A 7,788-nucleotide genomic window follows, 5' to 3' on the forward strand; every position below is an offset into this window, starting at 1 on the left:
CGACGCCGAGATTTTATGCAAGAAGAAAATAGTCAAAGTAAACCCGCCTGGGAAAGATTCGTTTATGGTGTATGAAGATAAACGCAGAGTGAATTCTGGATCCATTTCATTGATGAAAGCCATAAAATGTTTGACCAAGGGGTGTACATCATATTTAGCATTCGTGATTGATGCTAAGAAGGAAAAGAAGGTGATGCAGAATATTCCAGTGGTGTGTGATTATCCGGAAGTATTTCCCGAAGATCTTCCTGGATTACCACCAGATCGACAAGTGGAATTCCGTATTGACTTGTTGCCAGGAACGACGCCAATTGCAAAAGCACCTTATCGATTAGCACCGACAGAGATGAAAGAGCTAATGATGCAACTTCAGGAGTTATTGGACAAAGGTTTCATTAGACCTAGTTCATCACCCTGGGGAGCTCCGGTGTTATTCGTGAAGAAGAAAGATGGAAGTATGAGAATGTGCATTGATTACCGAGAGCTGAACAAGGCAACAATAAAGAATAGATATTCGTTGTCGAGAATTGATGACCTGTTTGATCAATTGCAAGGTTCGAGCTATTTCTCGAAGATCGATCTAAGGTCAGGATATCATCAACTAAAAGTAAGAGAGCAAGATATCGAGAAGACTGCATTCAGAACTAGATATGGACACTACGAGTTCTTGGTTATGTCGTTTGGACTAACCAATGCTCCGGCAGCATTCATGGATTTGATGAATAGGGTTTGCAATCCTTTCCTTGATAAATCCGTGATAGTGTTCATAGACGACATTCTGATTTACTCGAAAAGCCAGGAGGAGCATGGCAGACACTTGCGGGAAGTGTTAGAAGTTTTGAAGAAGGAGAAGCTTTATGCAAAGTTCTCCAAATGTGATTTTTGGATTCGTGAAGTCCAATTCTTGGGTCACGTAGTCAACCAAGAAGGGATAATGGTTGATCCAGCAAAGATTGAAGCTGTAACGAAGTGGGAACAACCGAAAAGTCCCACGGAGATCCGAAGCTTTTTAGGATTAGCTGGATATTACCGAAGGTTTATCCAAGGCTTTTCTTCGATTGCTACTCCGTTGACAGCTTTGACCCACAAAGGAGCTACTTATGCTTGGAGTGAGAAGCATAAGGAAGCATTCAAGAAGCTAAAGGAGAAGCTATGCGAGGCACCGATACTTTCTCTACCCGATGGAGTTGAAGACTTCGCTGTTTATAGCGACGCGTCTGGGGTTGGATTGGGTTGTGTTTTGACCCAAAGAGAAAAGGTGATAGCATATGCGTCTCGACAGCTGAAAGAGCATGAAAAGAACTACCCGACTCATGATTTGGAGTTGGCAGCGGTAGTTTTCGCTCTGAAAATATGGAGGAATTACCTCTATGGTACGAAGTGCAAACTTTTCACTGACCATAAGAGTCTCCAATATCTCTTTAATCAGAAAGAATTGAATATGAGGCAACGACGCTGGCTAGAATTACTTAAAGACTACGACTGCGAGATACTTTACCACCCCGGTAAAGCTAATGTTGTTGCTGATGCTCTCAGTCGGAAAGTCAATCTTGATAGGAAAAGGCCAAGAGCATTGAGAATTGAAGTTGTCTCGACTATTTTGGAAAGTATAAAGAAAGTTCAGAGCGAAGCTTCTGAGAAGAATGACCGAAGGGAGGAACGTTTGGGCAAAACGTTGGTGTTCGGTGTAAACAGTCATGGACTGAAGGTGTTCCAAGATCGGATTTGGATACCTAAGACAGGAGGAGTCAGAGATCTTCTAATGGAAGAAGCTCACAAGACCATGTACTCGATTCATCCGGGTAGCACTAAAATGTATAGGGACCTGAAACCATACTACCGGTGGCCGACGATAAAGCTTGATGTTGCAAAGTATGTGGCCGAGTGTGTGACTTGTGCGAGAGTCAAGACACAACATCAGAAACCGTACGGGAGTTTAGAACCTTTGCCTGTGCCTATGGGTAAGTGGGAAGACATTGCTATGGATTTTGTCACTAAACTGCCCAAAACAAAGAATGGTCACGACATGATTTGGGTGGTCATTGATCGATTCACTAAGAGTGCACATTTCATAGCGGCCAAGGAGAAATGGTCTATGGAGAAGCTTGCGAATTCTTACGTGAAGGAAATTATGAGGCTTCACGGTGTTCCGTTAACGATTGTGTCGGATCGTGATAGCCGTTTCACATCGAGGTTTTGGAAAAGTCTACAAGAGGAATTGGGTACCAAGTTGTGTTTAAGTACAACTTACCATCCGCAGACTGATGGTCAGAGCGAACGAACGATACAAACACTTGAAGATATGCTGAGAGCATGTACTCTGGAATTCCTAGGTAATTGGGATGAACATTTACCGTTGGTAGAATTTTCCTATAATAATAGTTTCCACTCGAGCATTAAGATGGCACCTTACCAAGCTTTGTATGGACAGAAGTGTCGTACGCCGTCTTGTTGGCTTGAGGCTGGGGAAAAGCAGTTTATGGGACCGGAGATGGTTCATCAAACTGCTGAAAAGTTGAAAATAATTAGGGAAAGAATGTTAGCAGCTCAGGATCGTCAAAAGAGCTATGCTGACAAGAAGCGAAGACCGATAACTTTTGAGGTTGGGGATTCGGTTTTGCTTAAAGTCTCGCCGTGGAAGGGACTTATAAGATTTGGTAAAAGGGGATAGTTGAGTCCAAGGTTTATTGGACCGTTTAAAGTTCTTCAGAGGATTGGGAACCAAGCTTACAAGCTCGAATTACCAGAAGAACTGAATGGAATTCATAACACTTTTCATGTGTCTTATTTGAGGAAGTTCATGGGAGAAGTTCCCGATATAATTCCAATTTTTGAATTGAGAATTGATGAGAACAAATGGTTGATTGAGGAACCAGAGGCAATTGTTGACCGAAAGACTAAGAAATTGCGACGCAAGATAGTTGGGTTAGTGCTTGTCCGATGGAAACACACGAATAGGCCGAATCTCACCTGGGAGACGGAGAGTGACATGATGGGTCGCTATCCGCATTTGTTTGTTGATGTGTGATTCTTGGGACGGAATCATTCTAAGGTGGAGAGAATTGTAACGCCTGTGTTTCCGGGCTTGCCATCTTTAGCAATGTAATAGTCTAGGTTAACCTTTGTCTCCTAAACACATACATCTGATCGCCACCTACTATATACCCCTTCCTTCACCAAATCGTGAACCGAGATCCCACATACTTTCACCATAGATCCTTAGGAACCATTATCTCAATACTACGAACCTGAACAGATCGATGATCCTCCAAGCAGAACACCAAGTTTTCCCCCACTTAAGGTTCGAACTACCACTCACTGGTGTTGAAACCAAACCATAATTCAAATCGGCTTAACCAGGTATAACCATCCCTGGCCTTGGAATGAATAACACACGCATGATGATCTTCTAGATAAGGATCAAGCAAATCCCAAGAGAATTCCTGAATTTCAGATGAAGATCTCTGAAATTTCCCCAATTATGGCCACTTTAAAATTAAGGATTCCTTGTAAGAGCATAAGCCAACACCAACTTACGATCCAAAATATGCCCTCCTAGCCTGCAATCCCAACCACCAATCTGATATCAGACCTGCCTATATCCTAAAACATGGACACTTGATCACATCACAAAGCATCCATAACATATCAATCCATCTGTGCACTCCAGCACTCACATACTCGCCAAACACCGCGACTGATGTGTGTTTAATGTGCTTATATTTTCTCCAAGTTAATTTATAAAAGTTATTCCCTTCACTAGACTATTAAACACACTAGGCAGTGTACCTAATCGTGCAATAGTATAACAATGGTAAGAACGAGTGTCGAACACAAGGAACGGTGTTTAAATTACTTTAATTTACTATTTAAATAACTATTAATCAAATAAGAAAATGTGTATATTTTCCTAGTTTTGCAAGACTAGATACTTAATTACCAACTAACTCAAAATTCTTTTAATTAAACTAACACTAAAACTAAGCAAGTAGACAAGTATGAATGTACCAAGGTGAGAAAGAGACTTTCGTTTAGCTTCAGATTCATTGTTATTGTAGTTGATTTATAGAAGTGCAATGGACTTAGTTTCTTTAGTTACCGATTCCTAAGATGACCAAGTAGTATTCACTAATTTAATCCTTTAGCAAACTAGCTTATTTATTCGATGACCAGGCGGACAAACTTACCAGCTTACTAGTGTTCAGTTCGAATTGATTAGACTTATAATTAATTGACCAATTTAGTTTGTTGATTCAATTTCATATATGATTTTTCGTCATATATTAGCTCCTATACTCTTTTACCTACTTTTCTACTTAACCCTAGGTTTTATTCAAAACTCTAGTCCTACAATTTTGCAAATCATAAGATCATAAGATTCAAATCTAATTAAGGGAGATAGCCATACTAAATTAATCAAATTCAGCAATAAGTAGAGGAAAGCAGTTATCAAAAGTACTTGAGGTTCTTTAATAAGCTAAATCAATAAATAACTAAATCACTAAATCCAAACCAATAAATTAACTAACAATATTCAACTCATCCTAAGCTAAACAAAATTCATGAGTGTTTAGCTCATGATTTCAGTAAACAAAGTCACAAGAACGAAACTCATAGTAAAAGACATAGCTAAACCTAATGAAAAATCGAAGTGTAAGTTCTATTTGCCTTAATGCTCCTACTTTCAAGGTTGTGAATGAAATCCTTGCTTCCCAAGCCTTAATTCCAGTGTTTTTCCTTCGAAAGTATCGAATTCTCCATAGCCAAAAGTCCCCATTCAGATGTTTATGTGTTCTATTTATACTTTTCCTGAAATCTAGGCACCATGTCGTGGTCATCATGCTTATCCCGTGATCTCCAAGTCTTCGAAGCTGATCGGGATTCTTCAAGTCACCACGTCGTGGTGAGATTACCACGACGTGGTAGGTATATTTTTGTTCATTTTTTAGCTTTGGTTCAAACTTCCATCTTCCAGCTTCTTTAATCCAACTTCCAGCTTCCTTTTTGCTCCAAACATGTCTTTTAGTCCCTATAACATAATTCATAGCAAATTAAGTATCTTTTGTTCATATAAGGGCATAAAAGTAATAAAAATAATAATGAATGTTGTATAAATATGTATATAAATATGCACATATCAAAATACCCCACACTAGACTTTTGCTTGACCCCAAGCAAAACTGAATCTTAGCACCAATATTATATAAGAAATCCTAATCAAACCCAGCCATTATGCCAAGACCGCAACGCATGCATTTGTGTCTAAAATTTTTCCTAAGGATCTCCCTAATCCTAAATACTCACAATCCTCATAAGCACTCGCCCACGTCTTTTGAACAATGCTCATTTTATGCATCCCTCCGAATCTATCCGTAGAAAGCTTCCTAACCTCAAGATATTTTTTGTTGAGCAACCCAAGCATACATAAACTAGACAATTACAACTTTTTGATACCACTATAGAGCTTATTTGAATTCTTCACTTCTTTGATAATTGATCTTTGATTTATTTGAATTCACCACCTTCGTTGTTTGATTTTTGGGTATCTTCAACTTTTGGAATTTCTTTAGAATTTTGATCTTTGAATCTTCAAACTTTTACTTTATTAGCTCCAAAATTGTTACAACTTTTTCTTGTAATTCTCTCTTTTTTTACATGTATCTCACTCTTTTTTTCACTCATATCCTACATGCTTAAGCAGGGGCGCTCAACTTCAACCTTTATTTGTTAAAGTTATTAGTTTAATGTGCAATGACTACTTAAGCTTTCCTGGATACATTTCAGGTTTAGGCTGCTAAACATATTGCATCCCTCAATCTAAGCGAGGTTGCGTTTTTGTCCCATCATTTCACTAGAATAAAGGGGCCACAAATTCACTAGAACGTATATAGGCTCAACTAAACATTTGGTTCCTCATAAAATCATCAAATATAATACTAGCATGGATCCTAATTACTTTACCCAAATTTTCTAAATTAAATCCTAGCAAAAAATTTTAAAATTATGCCTGAGATTAAGATACTAATTCAACTAATATAATCAACCCCCTACCCCACACTTATTTCATGCAATGCCCTCATTGCATGGTATGCAAAACATAAAATTAAAAAGAGGGAGAAAAAGGAACAAACTCCCCTAGGATAGAAGATCAAACTCGATTGATGGAAAGGACTTGTAGCTTGCTCAAATGTGTGGACACGAAAGTGGAAAAAAACATGGCACCCTCCTTATGCTTTGTAAAAATCCCCCACGTCAAGGGAAAGTGTGAACCATGTCATGGCAGCCGGGATAGTTCTTCATTAATGCATGAAAATAAATTTCTATGGCATGGGAACAGCTCATCCATACCATGAGAATGAATATAATGCTACTTGTAACATGGAGACTATTGGAAGTATGAGATCGGGCTCGAAAACTGACTCAAAAGGCACCACGTCATGGTAGATATCACCACGACGTGGTAAAGGTAACATAACATTTTTTTTGGATTTAATATTGCGACAACACGGCATGGTGGAGATTACCACGTCGTGGTGGTGCCAAAAACTAATATTGTGTTGTCGATTTGGACTGATACACGAACTAAATGCGACACCAACTCATGCATAAAGCTATAGGACATGACCCTTCACTCTATGAATCAATTAAACACCCACAAAAACGTTCTCTAATCGTGCTTCTCTCGACGTACTCTAAGCCTTTACTACAACGAACACTCTTTTGCCAAATTTACCCTTACTCAAACTCGATAATATAACCTGGAACTAAGACAAAGAAAAAGGTAATAAAAGTAGGAAACACATTTCAAGCTAGGGTGTTCTTCGTGAAGATGGAACACGGCGAGAGAGAGGCTGAGTGGTGAAAAGTAAGAATTGTTTTGACTGGGGTTTAAAAACCCTATTTTAACTACAGTTACTCCGACACCACGGCGTGGGTATTTCACCACGTCGTGGTGACACCTTGAAAAGTTTTTTACGTGTTCTGTAAAATTACCACCTTGTGGTGGCTTTCACCACGTCGTGGTGACTATTTTTTATTAAAATGTCCAATTTAGTCAAAATTTTATATAACTCCTCCACCTCACACTTGTTTTATTCCATTCCCACATTGAATTCATGGATAAATCAGAGAAATGAGAGAATAAAAACCTAAATAAAGCTAAAATCAATAAAATAAAATAAAATAAAATAAAAAAGAAAAGCAAACTCGGATGACGGGTTGCCTCCCGCAATCGATTCTATTTGTGCGAGTCTTGAGCTGGACTCCCAACTTAATAAACTTCCAATAAACTCAATGTCAATCCATCCGTTGCATTGAATATTTTCCTTGGACAAATTTGTAAAATTTGGCTCTTTGCTTCAAAAATTGGCCAAACGAACTTGAATTCATGTAACCCAAGAATCTTGACAAGGGTTGGAACCGGTTGGATACTAATCAGAAATGGATCGTGCTTTAGAACTTTCTCCAAAGTTGGAATCGTCACCCCATGCTTCGAAACACAAACTGGAAATACAGGAAGCCATGTCGTGGTAACGGTCAAACCACAGGTTGGTTCTTGCAATTCAGGTTGTTCTTGTTCTTCATCTGACCTCTCTTCTAGCAACCTTTCCAGCTCCTCCAAATCTCTTTCTGGATTAAATTCTTCATCTTTTAACTCTAACTCTTGTAACTCAGATTGATCTTGTTTATTAGGCAAGATGTTATCTAACCATCTTCCAAATTTCTTCAAATCATCATCTGAGTCATACTCCTCATATTCTTGCTCAATTTCCTACTTCCTCAAGAAAA

This window comes from Lactuca sativa, chromosome 5, assembly GCF_002870075.4.
Source record: "Lactuca sativa cultivar Salinas chromosome 5, Lsat_Salinas_v11, whole genome shotgun sequence".
In the NCBI taxonomy this organism is placed as follows: domain Eukaryota; kingdom Viridiplantae; phylum Streptophyta; class Magnoliopsida; order Asterales; family Asteraceae; genus Lactuca; species Lactuca sativa.